The sequence below is a fragment of the Panthera tigris genome, chromosome A1, assembly GCF_018350195.1.
Source record: "Panthera tigris isolate Pti1 chromosome A1, P.tigris_Pti1_mat1.1, whole genome shotgun sequence".
Classification (NCBI taxonomy): domain Eukaryota; kingdom Metazoa; phylum Chordata; class Mammalia; order Carnivora; family Felidae; genus Panthera; species Panthera tigris.
This window is the reverse complement of record NC_056660.1, coordinates 6786537-6806542: the sequence shown is the minus strand read 5'-3', so window position 1 is coordinate 6806542 and position 20006 is coordinate 6786537.

Below are 20006 nucleotides of genomic sequence, written 5' to 3'. Positions count from 1 at the left end.
GAAGACCTCTGCTTGACATCTTGCCAACAACGTATGCTTCCCCTGCCTTAAGCATTTGGCGAGAAAGCACCAGACGGGCTATTCATTTCTCGCCAGCATCTGGACGTTCCTCAGATACGCAAGATCCGGATCAACACGGCCCTTGGGAGGGTGGCTGAGACGAAGATGCTCACGCCTGCGCTAAGCCCGTGCTGCCGTAGGCTCGGATTTTATGTGAATGTGAACTTGGGTTCACTAACCACCACCGACTGTCTCACATCCTCCGAGACATGTGAGGTGTCAGAAGGGTATGTCTGCTCGAGTCTGGTAGAGACTCCTGAGACATTCCTCTCCGCCGCTGGCGTCCTGGCTTCTCCACTTCACTTCTGGCCGCAACGATTAGAAGATGGAAATGGGAGGGAGGTAGAAATGGGATATAGGTGTTTGCTTGGCATCTGCCCATTGTCAAGGAACATTCCCTGTGTCTTCAGAGCTCAGATTTAGTGTTGGGAGCCTCACAGGAGGATGTGAAGTTGTGTTATCCGAACCCAGGACTGTTCTCCACATGCAAAGTTACAGAAGGTGAGCATCTTCCTGGCTTGACCTAAAAGTCAACTCATTTTTTGATGCCTCTGATAGTTTGCATCTCTTCACATTTAAAAAAATGTGTCTACCTCAGGGCCTTTGCATCAACCCTCTATTCTAGGATTCTAGGGGTAAGAATGTGAAGATCTGTCCCAAGGGAGCCACAGATATTCCACTTTGGCCACAGTCACCCCAAGAAGACATGTAAACTCTGTCCAAAGTAAAGAGCAAATGGAAGAAAACTGTTGACTCCTATAGGCCCAAGATCTTTTGTCATTACAGGTGTTTATAAAGTTGAGAATACTGGGGTTTTTTTTCTCCTGGTAAGGAAGGCTTGTGATAAAAATTGCTAAAAGAAGTCATTAACTTAATTTTTTAATGTTTATTTTTTTATAGAGAGAGAGAGCAGGGGAGGGGCAGAGAGAGAGACGGAGACAGAGAATCCGAAGCAGGCTCCAGGCTCTGAGCTGTCAGCACAGAGCCTGATGCGGGGCTTGAACCCACAAACTGTGAGATCATGACCTGAGGTGAAGTCGGATGCCCAACCGATTGAGCCACCCAGGCGCCCCAAGAAGTCACTAATTTAATGACTGGCTTACCTCCAACTGCTAGGTTTTGCTTAGGTTGAGCCACAACAAACCAAAGAGGTAGCATTACAAGTGTCCTTTTGCTTCCTCTTACATGTTTCTGAGAGGACGGAGCCGTGAATTGCTGCTTTAGAAGGAAACCAAGAGCTAGCCTGTGGACAGTATCCAGGAGGAATCTGTGTAAAATGCCAACGAAAATACTCCCAGTCAAAACATGAGGTGTGTGGGTGAGCTGCGAACAAAGAAGACGTCATCACATTGAAGGCTTAACGTGCCAAGCGAGAAAGATGACCGATAGGCAGATGAAGCACCCAACTGCACAAGCTAAAGGCGGACTCCGAAACAGAAGGCTTTCAAAGGGAAAGTATTTGCAAAGACAAGAAGGAAGTCAGATTTCAGAAAGATCTGCTCCCCCAGTGGAGAACCTGGTAAGCATTTGGTTCAAGAAACCATAAAGTCATCAAGGTTCCCAAGTTTATATCCGTGTGTTAATGCTGGCAACAGACAACTTCCTTACGTGACGTTATAGTCACAAAGACCAAGTCATAGTCTCAGATGCCAACATAACAAGATCAGGAGCGGAATTGCTTTTGTTTGGAAACCAGGTTTATGGGATGTTCAATATTTTAAGAGCTTGGAGACCCAAGCCAGTTAGGGTGGTCCTGTTATTTTTAATTTCGCTCAGAATGCAAAGTGCTTTACTTTTTTCCTTGTTGCTGTCTCTGAAGTGCTCAGTCGTGTTGGGAGTAGAGTCATGTATCAGTGTTGGCTTCCTGCTTCCCTGTTTTGGTCAAGTTCCTGCCATTAAGATGTGGATTTGATAGCAGGGTAGGCTTGTGGTGGTGGTGGTGATTGTTGTTTTTAAATTCAGCATCATTAATTGTTTTTGTGTGTGTTCTTTGACTTATTTATACGGGAGTAACTAGAGTTGTTTTCATAGAAGATCCTTTTAACGGTTATCAAAAATGCAGTCACATCCTATGGAGGTCTAAAACTATGCTTTTTGGGGGGATTTTGTTCAGCCCATAGCCTTATAATTGCCTTTTACGTTCAGAAGTATTTTACTTCCTTTATCAGATCTGTTGGGATCGAGAACTGAGAAATTAATCTACTCTACCAGGTCACCCTGAAGTAACTATGACTGTAAGGGTCCCCATGTTAGACTGTTCCTGGCCTGCAAGTGACAACCTCAAAATATGTATAAGGGGAGGATCTCATAAGCCATAGAGCAGACACCAGGCAACTTTTCCTTGGAGGAATTTACGGATACCTTTTCCACATGTGAATCAGCCCTGAAGAGTGGGTTTTTGATGGGATGTCTAGGTGGCTCAGTTGGTTAAGTGTCTGACTTTGGCTCAGGTCATGAACTAATGGTTTGTGAGTTTGAGCCCCACGTCAGGCTCTGTGCTGACAGCTCAGAGCCCGGAGCCTGCTTCGGATTCTGTGTCTCCCTCTCTCTCTCTCTGCTTCTCCTCCACTCATACTCTGTCTCTCTCTCTCTCAAAAATAAATAAACATTTTTAAAAAAAGGTGGCCTTTTGATACTTAATTCCAGAATAATTAAACATGTAAATGTGTAAAGGTAAGACCTTTACACATTTAGAAATAGAAGACTATCTTATCTTTGTGTAAGGAAAAAGTGCTTAAGACACAAAAAGCTCAAATCAGAAAGATTGATGTATCTGCCTATGTTATAAATTTTTAACGTTTGTTTATTTTTTCGGGAAAGAGAGACAGAATGTGAGCAGAGGAGAGGCAGACAGAGAGGGAGACACAGAATCTGAAGCAGTCTCCAGGCTCTGTGCTGCCAGCACAGAGCCTGATGCAGGGCTCAAACCCACAAAGGATGGGATCATGACCTGGGCTGAAGTTGGAGGCTTAACCGACTGAGCCACCCAGGTGCCCCTACATCTGCCTATATTATAGTTAAGAACTTCTGGTCATCAAGCGATGCCAACAAGGAAGGGCAAAAACAGCCTACAAACTGGGAGAAGATATCTGCAACACCTGTAGCTGGCAAAGAAGATAGTATTCAGATTAATACTCTGAAACAAACAGAAAAAGACAAACAACCAATGGAAAAACCATCCAAACATGTTTCACAGGAAGACGAAACACAAAAGGAGAATAAACATGAAAAATTGCTCAACTTCTTTAAGAGAGACAGGGAGGGGCAGAGAGAAAGGGAGAGAGAGAATCTCAAGCAGGTTCTACACTGGCAGCTCAGAGCCTGATGTGGGGCTTGATCCCTTGAACCGAGAGATCATGACCTGAGCCGAAATCAAGAGTGGGACGGTTAACTGACTGAGCCACCCAGGCGCCCTAGGTGTCTGACTATTGATTATGACTCAAGTCATGATCTCACAGGGTTTGGGGCTCCTGAGTTTGAGCCCCGCATTGGGCTCTGTGCTGACAGCATGGAGCCTGCTTGGGATTCTCTCTCTGCTCCTCCCTCACTCGTGCACACACACTCTCTCTCTCAAAATAAACAAACTTAAAAAAACACTATAACAAGATAACACAAAACCTACTAAAGTGGCTAAAATTAAGAAGTCATAATCACAAGTCTCAGAGATGAATAGAAGCTCTACCATACTGCTGGTGGGATGATAAATATACACGAGCACTTCCATAAATACTACACAATTTGGTAATATCTTGGTAGTTGAACATTCACATACCCTGAAACCCAGCAGTTTCGCCTGTGTGTATACCATCATGACTTTTGCACGTGTGCCTAGGGAGACATCCATAAGGACATTCCACAGCAAGAGTAAAACTTCACATTTCTACCTTGCTTTCTGAAAGCATTCGATAAATGCCGAGGTCTGCATCTCTGCCCCAGAGCTGAAGTCACCTAGAAAGCTCATTCTGCATAATTCCTTGAGGAAGTGCTTAAGATTGAACAAAGGAAATGTTCATAAAACTACTCATTCTTTTTTTATTCCAGATAATTTTAAATACCATCTGACTAGCATGTCACCTCCAATGAAATATCAACTGAAAATAGGTGTTTCTTCTTCCTTTCTAGACTATTTAATATTGTTCTCCTGTGCCATTGTCTAGTTCCAAAAGCAGCAGCTTAGTGTGAAATTTGTGGGAAGGATGCTATTCAGAGTTTAATTTCATTATGCAGTAACCCAGTGAAAATCCAGTAGAAAGAATGTAGATATTTCTAGAAGATGCTAAAAACTATTCGAAAAATGAGGAATGCATAGACGTAATTTCTCTAAAATAGAGCATTCAATCATTAGAGTTGGAAATTGAATAAATGAAAGGATGATTGAATGAATGGTTGATTCAAAATGCATCATTAGTAAATGGGAAGAATAGATTATGTCGCTTGGTCCTAAAAATATTCCTCTAAGGAATCATTAGGATTATATGGGAGACTTTAAAAAAATAATACCCAAGCCCCAGTTAAATTGAATCACAATCTCTAAAGTTCTTAGCCATTGGTATTTCTTAAAAGGACTTAGCCATTAGTATTTTGTAGAAGTTCCCAGGTAATTCTAAACGATAACAGCTTTGTGAACCACAGAGCCATCGCCTGTACTCCAAGTGGGGTCCAAAGACAACATCATTGGGATGTTGTTAGAATTTGGAATCTTGGCCCTGGCCCAGACATACTGAATCAGAGTCTACAGTTTGACCAAGTCCCCAGGTGATGGCTAACATAAAGTTTGAGAAGCTCTGGGTCATCAGAATTGCTTTCCTTTCTGCATGCCATTTTGCTACATCTTCGATCAAGAGGTTGGGGAAAGACTGGGGAAAGGTCTTTCTTTTTAAGATTCTTGTTCCCACTTTAATCTGGAGGCAACTCACATCATCATTTTGATAAATCTGATCATAAAGAAATAATCAGATAAACAAGTACATGAAAAGTGCTCAGCATCACTCGTCATCAGATAAATGCAATCAAACCCAAAATGAAATATCACCTTACACCAGTCGGAATAGCGAGTATCTAAAAGACAAGAAATAACAAGTATTGGCAAGAATGTGGAGAAAAGGTAACCCTCGTGCACTGTTGGTGGGAGTATAAATTGGTGCAGCCACTGTGGAAAACGGTATGGAGGTTCCTCAAAAAAAAAAAAAAAGAAAAGAAAAGAAAAAAGAAATACCATATGATGCATCAATTTCACTTCTGAGTATTTATTTGAAGGAAATGAAACCCTAACTCGAAAAATATGTGCACCCCATGTTCAATGTGTCATTATTTATAACAACCAAGACATAAAACAGCCTAAGTGTCCATCAATGGATGAATGGATAAAGAAAACATATTATATAGAATTCAGCAAAACACAGAAGAAAATCTGTCATCTGTGACAACATGGATGGATCTTGAGGGCATTATGCTAAGTGAAATAAGCCAGACATAGAAAGACAAATGGTATATGACCTCACTTACATGTAGAATCTAAAAAAACAAAAACAAACTCACAGTTAACAAAGAACGGATTGGTGGTTGCCAGAGGTAGGGGGTAGGGGGTGGGAGAAACGGGGGTAGGAGGTCAAAAGATACACACTTCCAATTATAAAGTAGATAAGTCCTGGGGATGTAATGCACAGTATGGTGACGACAGTCAACAATACTGTATTTGAAAGTTCCCAAGAGAGTAAATCTTAAATCATGTATTTGAAAGTTCTTAAGAGAGTAAATCTTAAAAGTTCCCATCACAAGAAAAAAAAATTGTAACTATGTGTGGTGATAGACATTAACTAGATTTCTTACGGCAAATCTCTATATTGTAAACCCGAGGCTAATGTAATGTCAACTATATCTCACTTTTAAAAAATAAACAAATAATCGACATTCCACCTCCCAGTGGGAAAAGTCAGAATCTCCAATCTTACCTTGAGCAAAAGTGTGAGGTAGCAATCATCCTGTCCATCTGTTCCAACATCCTCACCCCCATCCCAGGATGATTTTCCTTTGAACCCCACCTCAAGCCTCAATGCTTCATATTTTTACACTGACTCTTAAAGATAAAAAAATTTTATTATAGAAAACTTCAAACATACATAAAATAGTCCAGTATAGTGAACCATCATATACTATTGACCCAGCATCAATAATTACCAACTCATGGCTAATCTTGTTTCATCAATGTCAGCACCCACTTCCTACTCTTCTAGACTGTTGTGAAGAAAATCCAATCATTAGCTCATTTCATCTATAAATATTTCAATGTGCGTCTCTAAAGGACGTAACCCAAATACCATTAGGACACTTAAAAAAATTAACAACAATCCCTTAATACCGTCAGTATTCAGTTACTGATCACATTTCTCCAATTGTCTTATAGTTTTTTTTATATGTTGAAACCCTAGCCCTCAGTGTTTCTGTATTTAGAGAGATAGCCATAAGGAGGAAATAAGGTTACGTGAGGCCATAAGAGTGGGGCTCTAAACCAGCAGGGCTGTTCTCCTTATAAAAAGAGGAAGATTCTATGTCAATTATATCATAATAAAGCTGGGGAAAGGTTATACAGAAATACAGAAATAAACGAAGAAACAAATAAATGGAATGATGGAAAAACCAGAAGAGGAAGAGACATCAGAGAGCTCTTTCTACTTGCACGCGCTGAAGAAAAAACCATGTGAGGACATGAAAAAAGGCAGCCTTCTACAGGAAGAGAAGTCTCACCAGAAACCAACCCTGATGGCAACTTGATCTTGGACTTTTCAGCTTTCACAACTGTGAAAAAGTAAAATGTCTATTGTTTAAGCCCCCCAGTCTGGAATTTTATTACGGCAGCCTGAGATGACTAATACAATTATTGACAGACTCTTTTCACAGCAGATGCTGCGGTGGGCATTTACATGCGATATACCTATCTCTATGCTCCACGCACATTCCGAAAATCCATCCACAAACCTCTGCCCCAGCCATCTCACCAAACAGGCAATTTATTTTTTCCAACTCCCTGAACAATCTGGCCAACCTGTTAACCACGGCCCGGGAATCAGATGGGTCATTCCTCAGACTACCTTTCCTTCCGTACAGAGTAAACCAGGTGTAATACCTGAAGCTCTGCCCACTGGGAAGGTTGCTTTTCACTCTTTTCTATCAGGCCATCCCTGAATGGGACTAGAGTTGGGCAACTTATCACTTCTGTGTGGTTGCATCATACCATGTACATCCATTAATACATGTGGCCCCCACTTCTTCATCCTCTATAAGTGGCTACAGGGAACTCCCCATAAGGCCATTGATGTGTGTTGAGAGAGGGGCAGCGCAGCAGTAGGAAGAGGCACCACGGGAGCCTAAACCACCTGGTCCGGAAGTCTGTGGTTTCCAGATCTGCTTGGAGACTGGTCTCACATATATCATTTATACTTTACGATGAATCCTGCTGAGTGTGCCCGGGGCACGGTGGGCAGTTTAACTCACATAGTCATTTGTGACCCAGGGTCAGATATTCAGTCTCTATTGGGAACCTCAGGCAGTCCAGGACCGGCTTTTCAAGTGAAAATAGTTGTCAGCAGTTGACTTCACTTGGGTCTCAGTGGGTCTTGACAGGGGCTCCCTACAGCATCCCTGCTCACCACAGATTCTTCCATGCTATTGGATGTGCGGGTCAGACTGCTTGTAAGGAAGCCTGGACTTGTTGCAGAACCTCTTCATACCCTGTGCCCACTCACAACTGGTGGCGTTGTAAGCTACCCAATAATTAGGTCAGAGCAGCACATGAAACTCTGGTTTAAGTTGCCTCTAAAATCCAAAGAAAGCCAAGAAGCATTGTATCTCCTGTGTAGTATTTGGAACACGGTGCAACAATTGTGCCTCACTTGCGGAACAACGTGGTACCCCAGTGCTCCCCTACGAACCTCACTGATTCAGCAGCCCCTGGACTTCTGGGGGTTTATCTCCCAACTCCCTGGCATGCATGTGTTTTATCAATGTGCCTAAGGTGCTTATCGCCTCCCACTTCTTGGATCCAGTTAGTATAATGCCATCAGTGTAATGGACCAGTGTGATGTTTTGTAGAATATCAAGACAAACACATCCCTCTAGATTAAATTATGACAGCAGGATTTGATTTAGGCCCTGAAGCAAGACAGTTAAGATATAGTGCTGTCCCTGACATAGGAAGGCACACCACTTTTAATTATTTTTGCCGATAGAGAAGGGGAGTAGTGAAAGCATTTTCTAGGTCATTAGCTGCATACCAGGTGCCAGAAAGTGTTGCCTTTGGAGCAGCCAACTCACAGCAACGCTGCTGAGAGAGAGCCAGGATAATAAATATGCCAGCCACTCCCCAGTCTCCTGCTAGTGCCTCCGATTAGCCAAATCCAACTGAAATCCATCCCTATGGGTCAGCCTGGAGGACCCAAGGCAGAATGGAAAAGGTGGAGATGGGGTCTGGAATTGCACATGGCGACCATTCACCATACTGGTACATGATGTAGGGCACATTTGTATACGAAAGAATAAATGGACCCTGATCCAATGTTAAAGGAGGGTCCCTTGCTCAGACATAGAATTTAGGAGTCATGTCATTGGACAGGAAGCTCTCTGGATCACATTGATTGAAGTTACACTGCCAGGACACGATGTACTTTCTGACTATTTAATGTACAATGGAGACAGATCGTATGCACTCCTTAGTGCAGGATTTGAGGTTTTGAAAATTCTAGGGTCCTCTGCTGATCCATCATAGTTTCAACTGTATTGCTAATAATAATCGAGTTTTATCACAACCTAATCCTCCCCTTTTCAGCTCAGGCTGGGACACATTCTTCCTTTTAGAGCTTATCAGGAGGTACAGGGTATTAAAAAGATACTGGCATCTATGGATGAACCTTGAGAGTATTATGCTGAGTGAAATAAGCCAGTCACAAAAAGACAAATACTGCACAATTCCGGTGATATGAGGTACCTAGGGTCGTCAAACTCCTAGAGACGGAAGTTAGAACGGTGGGTGCCAGGGCTAGAAGGAGGGAGAGTGGGGAGTTGTTTACTGGATAGAGTTTCAGTTCTGCAAGACGAAGAGTACTGCACATGAATGGTGGTAGTAGCCGCACCAGAGTGTGAACGTCCTTACTGCCACTGAACTGTAAGATTAAAAATGGTGAAGATGGTGAATTTCACATTATGTGTCTTTTACAATTTTTAAAAGCTAGAAAAGAAATTGGCACCTAATGTAGAAAAGCATGTAGCTCTTAGAGATATCCCAACTGATTAAAATTCCAGCATCACCACTTACTGGCTGTGCGATTTGGGCAAGTTACTTAACCGCATCGTCAATTTCCTTACTTCTCAACTGGTATCGATAATGCCTCTCTCACTGGATTACTGAGAGAATTCGGGAGATAATGTGCAGAAGCATCTCCAGCAGAAGCCATGTATAGGTGCTGGTTCCCTTTGCCATAATACCTGCCCATTCTTCAGATCTCAGCCGGGACATCCTTTCCTTTCCAGGCCTTTTCTTACCCGTAAATCTGGTTAGGGAATCCCTCCTGCAAGACTTACTGTGTTAATGCCAGATTGGTCCGTTTGACTGTACTTGCTTGCTTACTACTACTCACTGCTCAAGAACATAAACTCCATGTGAGAAGGGACTGTGTCTGCCTTCTTCCCAGTTGTAATCCCAGAGCTGAGCAGATCCCACTGAAATGGGAAAGGAGACAGAAAACCAGTGGAATGACAGTGGGAGGCTTGCAAACAAGAAAGCCCCATCCACAGACAAGACATTTTGAACTTTAGAGACGATAGAAAGTAGATGGGGGGTGTCTGGGTGGCTCAGTTGGTTATGCATCCAACCTTGGCTCAGGTCGTGATCTCGTGCAGTTGGTGAGTTCCCGCCCCACATTGGGCTCTCTACTGTGAGTGCAGAGCGTACTTCCGGTCCTCTGTCCGCCCCCTCTCTCTGCCCCTCCCCTAGCTAGTTTAGGGGTGCGCATGTGCTCTCTTTCTCAAAAATAAAACGTTAAAAAAAAAAAAAAAAGGAAAGTAGATAGGATTATAGCAGAATAAAATGGTAACCCTAAGCCACCATGGAAGTGGTGGCTGTTTTGCCTGGCAGAACTCTGCAGAAATTCCAAGATACAGAGTCAGCAGGTTGGGAGAGGAGGGGTTATGGATTGAAGGACCATCTACAGGATGGCTCAATCAGCCCCTCCCCTCCATTAAATATCTGGAGTAGCACCATTTGCCCCAGGTGCACCCCTGTGCACCCCTCCGCCAACAGAGTAAAAGCTACCAGGGTGAGGGAAAATGGGGGGGGGGGTTGCTGTGGACTGAGGCAGACCAGGTGCTGAGAGACTCAGGGCCCCCACAGAAAGCCACAGGCAGGAGACTCCACTCTCGGGGGGAGATTCTTCCTTATTCTGGCAATTCTGAGAATCCTGTCTGTGGGGAGGACACACCCATTTACCCAGAGTCTTCCTGCTCTCCTCCTGGGCTGTTGGGGGTGGAGGGTGGCAGTGGGGTGAAGGAGAGGCCTTTGGGGTAAACAGGCCTTCCCATCTGCAAAGCAAACTCAGGTGTGTTGACCAGAGAAGCCAATATATCCCATCGTCTATCAGCCATGTCAATCAAAATCATGAGGCATTTGGAAGAAATTCATGCTGTGAAAGACCGATTTGCACAAACAGAACACGTCGTTTTAGAGAGTGGGAGACAGATAATGGCAAGAAATAGGACTTGAGAACACTTTCTAATCTAAGCTCCAAAAAGACATACTATCTATTGAGGAAAAAAATAGAAACAGATGGCCATGAAAAAAGAACACTCAGAAAGTGAAAAACTCTCGGAAATTAAAAGCAGGATCACTAAAATGAAAACTGAGAATAAAAGAACTGAATGAAGCAAACGATCGAACGTGGATCTGGAAGAGATGGGCAGAAAGGTGCTCCAAATTATGGAGTCCTAACAAGGGAAGGTCAAACGTGGAGCCGACATCTATCCGTGAGGAGCTCCGGGAAGAGATGGTGGATGAGGAACAAGCTTTTAAAGACAGAGCAGTTGGGGCACCCGAGCGGCTCAGTCAGCTGAGCGTCTGATTTCAGCTCAGGTCATGATCTCACGGCTCATGAGTTCGAGCCCCGCTCATGAGCCCCGCGTCTGGCTCTGTGCCGACAACCCAGAGCCTGGAGCCTGCTTCGGATTCTGTGTCTCCCTCTCTCTCTCTGCCCCTCCCCCACTCGCTCTGTCGCTCTTTCAAAAATAAATAACGTTAAAAAAAAAAGACATAGCAGATAATTCCCCTGAGGTGGTAGAAAAACTGCAGTGTTGGGATTGAGAGAAACTTCTTGCCCACCTCCCATTCTGGGGAGGGCAGAGGGCGGTCTGAGTCAACATTTAGATGTATTCAGGGGAACATTCAGAATGCCAGCTTTATTTTTTTCACTGTTTATTTTATTTTGAAAGAGACAGAGACAGAGACAGAGAGAATGAATCCCAAGCAGGCACCAGCACTGTCAGCCCGGAGCCTGACCCAGGGCTTGATCTCCTGAAACATGAGATCATGACCTGAGCCAAAATCAAGACTCTGAAGGTTAACAGACTGAAACTGCCCCCCCCGCCCCCCGCAGGCGCCCCTAGAATGCCAACTTAAAGAAAAATACTAAGATTCTGCAGAAAGGAAAGAAAATAAGTTTCGCAGGTGGAAATGAGTCCCACGCTGGCCCCAGACATATCTGAAGCAGTGTTGTCTGCTAGAAGGCAGTGAAGCAAAGACTCTGAATTGATAAGGAAAAATTATTTCAACCGAGAATTCCATATCCGGTCAAACAAGTAAGGCGAGGATAAAATAAAAACGGTAAACACCCACAAAGGTTATGTCTACACATACCCTTTCTGGAAAAAAAAAAAACAAAACTAATTAATTGAGGATGTATTCCTCCCAAGCTGAGAAGGAATCCAAGAAGAGGGAGACACAAATCCAGCTCAGGAAATCATTGAAAAGAAACCGCAGGGGGTCATTTGTGCCACTGGGCCTGCAAAGCTGTCATTTCAAATTAAAGGAGGGAGTAAACAGGCTCCGCAAAGAATAACTGTAAAAAACAAAATAGATGTCATTACACACACCGAGTATTGAGGAACCTGGAAGTTGTCAACAGTAAAATGAAGACATTTCGATAACTACTTACAAACACACACACACACACACACACACACACACACACACACACACGGAGATTTGTTTCCTTGAGGGAAACAAATGCTCTATAAGAAAATCGTGATCCGGGGGCACCTGCGTGGCTCAATCAGTTAAGTGCCAGACTTCGGCTCAGGTCATGATCTCGCAGTTCATGAGTTCGAGCCCCGCGTCAGGCTCTGTGCTGACAGCTCAGAGCCTGGAGCCTGCTTGGGATTCTGTGTCTCCCTCTCTCTCTGCCCCTCCCCTACTTGTGCTCTGTCTCTGTCTCTCTCAAAAAAAAAATAAACATTGCCTCCCCAAAAAAGAAAGCCATGATCCAAATAGGAAGCCAACTAAAACAGGACATGATTCTGACCCATATGTAGAATTTAGAAAACTTTCTATTCAATCATGACACGGGTGTAATGACATAGGCTACTTTTCATTTTCTGTGGGTCCAGTCCCATTACTTGCCTTCACAGCGAACTTGAATCAAGAGTGCAGAAGACTTGGTTAGGGTTCCAGCACAGAGTGAAAGTGTTAGAACAATGGCACACTCTGACAGAACAAGGGGGAGGGGACAGAGGTAGGAAGGCCCCCCCCCCATGCTGAGGGGCCTCATCTCCTGAGCAGCCACCAGGAGAGCTCAAAAGGGAAAGTAGTGACCCCTGGGGAGTGGGGGTTGGAGGGGGGAGAGGAGGAGGAAGGAGGTTTTGTGCCCCAGCCAGATTCTCAGCTCCCACTGCCTGTTTTGAGACCCAGGGCCCGGGTTCTGCCTCCCTCTGCTCTTCCTGTTCTTTTCTGTTTGTGCCCCCACCCCACCCCCTCCCCCCCTGCCGGAAGTGATCACCTTGTTTTTCAACCATGCGCCCCCTCCCCTTTCTTCTCTCCTTGTGTATTTTGTTTAGCATCGCTTAATGTTTGCCGTGGGTGAAATGCATCTTCTGGTACCGTCTTGACTGGACTGCCATCACATTCCTGGTATAACTAAAAAAAAAGGTATCTGAAAACAGAAAAGCCATTCCTTTCTCCTCCTAGGATTATTCTGCAGCACACTGACATCTGCACAGTTGTTACTCTTTTGCACCCATGCGAAACCAGAGCTTAACTTTCAAGTCAACGTAGCGTTTGTTTTCTGAACTCGAAACCGTAGTATGCCATGAGGGAAACTGAGGCACAGGAAACGAAGCCAACTGTAGCTGTTCAAGTCGCCCACCTGCCCCCTGCCTGTGCCCTGCCCCTCCAATCCCCAGTCCCTGCCCTCAAGAGGAGCACATCTCAGCCTTCAGAGAGTTCACTGTATAATCCCTGTCACCTGAAATCACTTCGGCCTCCCTTTTCCTTCCTCAGTCCTTGGTGGAGGTGAACAGCTGGCCTTCCTCCTTGTCCTCCCCCCCGCCCCTTCTCCTTTGCGTCAGAACCCTTTCTGTAGCAGAACATCATTATGTAGTCACCTTCTAGCCATTTCTTTCTCTGTCTGACTCATTGCTGTTCCTGAAAGTCCGTTCTAGGTCTTATTGTTTGGAGCTGTGAGTCATTCTGGTGGCTTTTCTTTGAAATCCTCCCAAGAGCTTTCCTTCTCTTTTAAGCCAAGGAGAGCAGAATGGGAAGGATACTCTTGTGAGCATTTCTAGGAGGGCTGAGAACATAATCCTTTTTTATGAGTTTTAGGACCGAAGCATAAAATGCAGTAAGACAAACCGTTGACAATTGTGCCCTAGCAGATAAGCGAGCAAATACATAAATCTTAGGGTTGCCTTTATTCTCTTGAATATCATCATTCTGTTTCTCTCTCAGAGTCGGTTTGTTACCTACCAGGCTGTGGTAAGGAACGCTGTTTTCCTCCCTAATGTCCATTCTTTCCTTTGTTGTACTAGAACCCCTAATTATTGGCTGGGCACAAGGCCACTCAGAGTAAAGACTACTTCCTAGCCTCCCTTTTTATTATTATTATTTTAACACGTGTTCAATTTTGAGAGTCAGAGACAGAGGGTGAGTAGGGGAGGGCAGAGAGAGAGAGGGAGACAGAATCCAAAGCAGGCTCCAGGCTCTGAGCTGTCAGCACAGAGCCCGGCCGACGCGACACTCGAGCCCACGAACTGCGAGATCATGACCTGAGCTGACGTTGGACGCTTAACCAACTGAGCCACCCAGGTGCCCTGTTCCTAGCCTTCCTTATAGCTGGATGTGATTCTGAGACCAAGTTCTGGCCAGTGGAGTGTTCGTGGAAGTGTTGGATGCAGCTGCTGGCAAATATTTCTAAAGGGTTAGGGCAGAACGGCCCCCCACCCCCCTTCTCCTTTCCACTGCTTGGACAAGGAGATTACGGCAGTCAAGCTACCTTCCAGAACCAAGAGGCGGCTCACTAAGGAGGTAGAAGCAGTGCAAGAAAAGGAACTTGGATCCAGCTAATGGTGAATCCATTAGACCAGCCCTGGGCTTTTCAGTAGAAAGTCCTACTTTCTGGCTTATTTTCTGCATGAGGGAAATTAATTTCTATTTTTCTAAACTGCTGGTTTGAATATCTATGCAGCAAATCCTAATCCTGACAGACTCAATAGCCCTGAGAATGCGTTTGTATATACTTTGTTTTGCTTTGTTTTACTCGCATAGGCTGATACAGATAGGAAATATCTAGTGGGTTATGCTTTTCCTTCCTCTGTGTGTGAATAGCTCAAGTATACCAAATGCTCCCTGTACACCAGTTATTTCTTATGCTTTGTCTCATTTAATCTTGACACAAAGCATATGATTCTTTTCATTTCCAATGAGAGTAAACTGCCACTCAGAAGTTAGGCAACCGTGTTCAAGGTCACACGGTGGGTAAATTACAGATCTGGAATCTGCATCTGGACAGTCTGGCCCCAGAGCCTACCCCCTCGGTACACCTTTTTAAGGTGGATTCTGTTCCCCAAGGACCTACCAAAAGGTGTTCATCATAGCGATCATCCACTTAGTGCCTGCTACGAGCAGGCACTGTGCTGGTGCAGAAAGCACATTCTAGAAAGGCTGAACTGTACCGAACACGGGGGAAGCAGAGTCAGCGAAGCAGCCAGGGTCCTTTGCGGGTCCAGAACACCTTGCAGCTGTGCTGTTTGGTGCCATTTTCTTCTCTTTCCTCTGATGTGTTTTGAAATGGTGATTGATGAATTCCTTTTGAAGTTCAGTAATCCAGGACTCCTTTTTGTACTTTTCTCTAAATTCTTCTTCTAAATTGCTTCATCTGAATTTTCCCTTTGTTTTATGCTGAGAATTTTGGTATCATAAACATCTTATTCATCACATGCTTATAATAATTCTGGAAGATAGTTACTCCGAGGTACATCTTGTCTTAGTGACTGACATCCAACTCATTATCAAACAAGAGAATACGAGGTAGGGTAAAAATACGGTAATTTGGCAGGTATTAACCTGGAGGGACTCTATATGAGTTAAGCCACAAATAAAGTAAAATAAAAGATTCTTCAGTGTCACTTTTACAAGCAGACTAACATTTAAATAATTACCCCTTTGTAGAGTAGCAACCTTTGGAAAATTCAATACTCCGTACGCTCAGAAGACTCTATTGATTGGTGGTACACGAAAATAACTTATTTGTTCTCCTTACTCTGTAGCTATTCTCGAATAGGAGGAAACACTTCCCCACTTCCATTTTGAATAGTTAGGTGAATTTCGATTCACATTAAAGTATTTTTCCCTGTGAAGTTCTATCATAAAACTTTATGCACCTATATAATTGTTTAAAGATTTTGGCTCTATTGCGTTGGTTCAGACAAGATAAAATGATACTCTTTAGCTACTATATGATTTTTGATATGAACCTCGCTATCCTTTTAATTGAGTCTTATAGATGAAAACATGACCCAGAACTGAGTATAAACCCTGCACATTATAACTTTGAGCCAATATTGCAAATTGGATTCTCTGAGCCATTTTTTCCCCTGTTGATGCACCCTAATGAAACAAATAACACCAATCGCAAGATACAAGAACTACTTTTCATAGCAAAATTGGTTGTTGAAATCACAGGGCTGTGTACTAGCCCACTAATTCTTTTTTTTTTTTTTAATTTTTTTAAATGTTTATTTATTATTGAGAGACAGAGAGAGACAGAACACGAGCATGGGAGGGGCAGAGAGAGGGGGAGACACAGAATCCGAAGCGGGCTCCAGGCTCCGAGCCGTCAGCACAGAGCCCGACGCGGGGCTTGAAACCATAAGCCGGGAGATCGTGACCTGAGCAGAAGTCGGACGGTTAACCGACTGAGCCACCCAGGCGCCCCACTAACCTACTAGTTCTTGAACATAGAAGCAAGGTAATTACTGTAGTACCATGCAGTACTATTTAAAAAAAAAAAAAAAAAAAAAAAGGTTACTCTCTGGGCTGGGACCTGGTTTGCAGCAACTTGGTAAAACACGCCAAGATGTTAGGAATCATCGGTAAATAGAAGATCCCCCTCACCCTGTTATGGTGCCTCCCTCGGGAAAATGGTGAAGAAAAGTGAAAGAAGCCAGCGTGCCAAATACACTTGCTCCTTCTGTGGCAAAACCAAGTTGAAGGGATGAGCTGTGGGGTTGTGGTTCCCTCATGAAAACAGCAGCCGGTGGTGCCTGGACCCTCAACACCACTTCTGCCGCCACTGTAAAGGCAGCCATCAAAAGACTGAAGGAATTGAGGGGCGCCTGGTTGGCTCAGTCAGTAGAGCATGCGACTCTTAATCTCAGGGTCATGAGTTCAAGCTCCATGTTGGACAACGGGGCCTACTGAAAATTTAAAAAAGTCGAAGACTGGGGCACCTGGGTGGCTCAGTCGGTTGAGTGTCTGACTCTTGATTTTGGCTCAAGTTATGACCTCAGGGTCACGGGATCGAGCTCCGTATCGGGCTCATGCTGAGCATGGAGACTGCTTACGCTTCTCTCCCTCTGCCCCTCTCGCACGCTATCTCTAAAATAAAACAATTTTCCAAAAGCAAAAGACTAAAGGAATTTCCAGACCAGTAGAATCTCCACCATTTGACACCCGGTTGGCCTATAGTAAATGTGTTCATTTATGTAACAACAACAACAAAAAGAAGAAATGGTTAAGTATAAATGCAATTTAAAATGAGATAGACTCAGTAGTTCTGCTCACAGAAAATAAAATAAAATGACATAAACTTCTCTAAAGCAAAAAATATGGCATTCAAACCAAAGCCAACAACAAGATGTGTAGAAATAAATATTCAAGACAAAAATACAGGCAGCCTACAGAAATAACTTAAAAAGCCCTAGGATACCAATGGGCAGAGACTACAGATACATAATTCACAAAAGAGAAAATGCAAATTGCTAATAAACAAGTTACTCTCACAAAGAAATGCAAATGTGAAAGTACAGTGGTTTTAAATATCTCCTATTAGTAAATATTAAAAATAATACACTGTTGAATAAAAGTGGTGGGAGTGGACATCCTTGCTTTGTTCCTGATCTTGGGGGAAAAGCATGTGGCCTGTCGTTGTTAAGTATGATGCTAGCTGTACATTTTTCATAGATGCTCTTGACTACACCGAGAGCTTTTTTCTATTCCCAAATTCCTTTTTGTTCTCTGTGTTAACAATAACACCCCGTGTTGGCAATAGTCAACAAGATAGACCCAGTACGCTCTGCTGTGGGAGGGTAAGTTTGCACGCTCTCTAGAAATCAAGTTAGCAGTATGTATCAGGTGTTTTTAGGCCATATTTTATGTCAATACATTTATTTCTATGTGTCTGACTTAAGGAAGTAATCTGATTGGGGAGGGCATTCGGTTAAGCAGGCGACTCTTGATCTCAGCTCAGGTCATGATCTCACAGTTTCTGAGTCTGAGACCTGGTTAACACATTGGGCCCTGCATCGATGGCGTGGAGCCTGCTTGGGATTCTTTCTCTCCCTCTCTCTGCCCTTCACCCACTTGTGTTCTCTCTCTCTCTCTCTCTCTCTCAAAATAAATAAACAAACTTAAAAAAATTAACAAAAAGAAAGTAATCTGATATATGGGTAAAGATTGTTTGCAAACATTCATTACGGAGTTATTCATAATTCATAATCGAAACTAACATCAGGTCAATATGAGGAGAATGTTTAAGATGAGAATAATATGCAACTATTCAACTTTAATTCACAAAGTCTCTTTAATGTCGTGGGGGAAATGCTGATAAATGAAAACAAGTTATAGTGAAGATCAGATGTGGCCCAGGAACTTGGTTTTGAGTCAAGGCAGTGAGGTGAATGGATACAAAGGGGGATAGGACTCTGAGATCCTGATCTGGGACATGATGTTGGGACCAGAGATGGGAGTAAAGACTCCAATTAGGGTCACAGATCAGAACTGTGGGTTTGGTGGGCAAAGGGGAGAACAAAAGGTGGGGAAAAAAGAGAGTCATCTGTGAGGAAAGGCAGAACAAAGGCCACCCTGCTTAATATGGAAAACAAAACGTTTTCCTTGGGTAAGCCCACCCATCCTCAGCACCAGTGTGAAATCTAGTACTCCGAAGCAACCTTTTTCTTTTTTTTTTTTAATTTTTAAAAAAATGTTTATGTATTTTTGAAGGAGAGAGACACAGAGCATGAGTGGAGAAGGGGCAGAGAGAGAGGGAGACACAGAATCCGAAACAGGCTCCAGGCTCCGAGCTGTCAGCACAGAGCCCCACGCGGGGCTCCACCCCACAAACCGTGAGATCATGACCTTAGCTGAAGTCGGACGCTTAACCGGCTGAGCCACCCAGGCGCCCCAAAAGCAACCTTTTTCTACTCGCAGCAAAAAAATGACTGGAAAGAAACACAGCAAAATGTTAAGAACGATTTTTTTTAATGTTTATTTATTTTTGAGAGAGAGAGAAACAGAGCACAAGTGGGGAGGGCCAGAGAGAGAGGGAGACACAGAATCCAAAGCAGGCTCCAGACCCCGAGCTGTCAGCACAGAGCCTGACGCAGGGCTCAAACTCACGGACTGTGAGACCATGACCTGAGCCAAAGTTGGGTGCTTAACCGATTGAGCCACCCAAGCTCCCCAAGAACGATTTTTGTCTGACTGGTGGATTATGGGGGATTCTAATTTTCTTCTTTATGTCTTTTTACATTTTCAAAAATTTAGAGAAGAATTTTTCAGGATTTCTGACTGCGGAAAATCAGCTTTTTAATTCTGTGCACCACGTTCAGAAACGTACCCTAATGGAATGAGATAACTAAAAGATGGAAAAGACTTTGAGGTGTATCCACTTCATCTCCAGGCCAATTCTCATATGCTTTTATACGTGGACTTTCCCCCGGAAGTGTCCTTTTTTTGTTTTTTTAAAAAAAATTTTTTTTTTATTTTAAGTTTATTTATTTTTGAGACAGAGACAGAGCATGAACGGGGGAGGGGCAGAGAGAGAGGGAGACACAGAATCGGAAGCAGGCTCCAGGCTCTGAGCCATCAGCCCAGAGCCCGACGCGGGGCTCGAACTCACGGACCGCGAGATCGTGACCTGAGCTGAAGTCGGACGCTTAACCGACTGAGCCACCCAGGTGCCCCTTTTTAAAATTTTTTTAATGTTTATTTATTATTGAGACACACACACACACACACACACACACACACACACACACACACAGAGCATGAGCAGGGGAGGGGCAGGGAGAGAGGGAGACACAGAATCCGAAGCAGGCTCCAGGCTCTGAGCCATCAGCACAGAGCCCGACGCAGGGCTCCAACTCACAAGCTGTGAGACCTGAGCCGAAGTCGGTAGGTAGCTCAACAAGCTGGG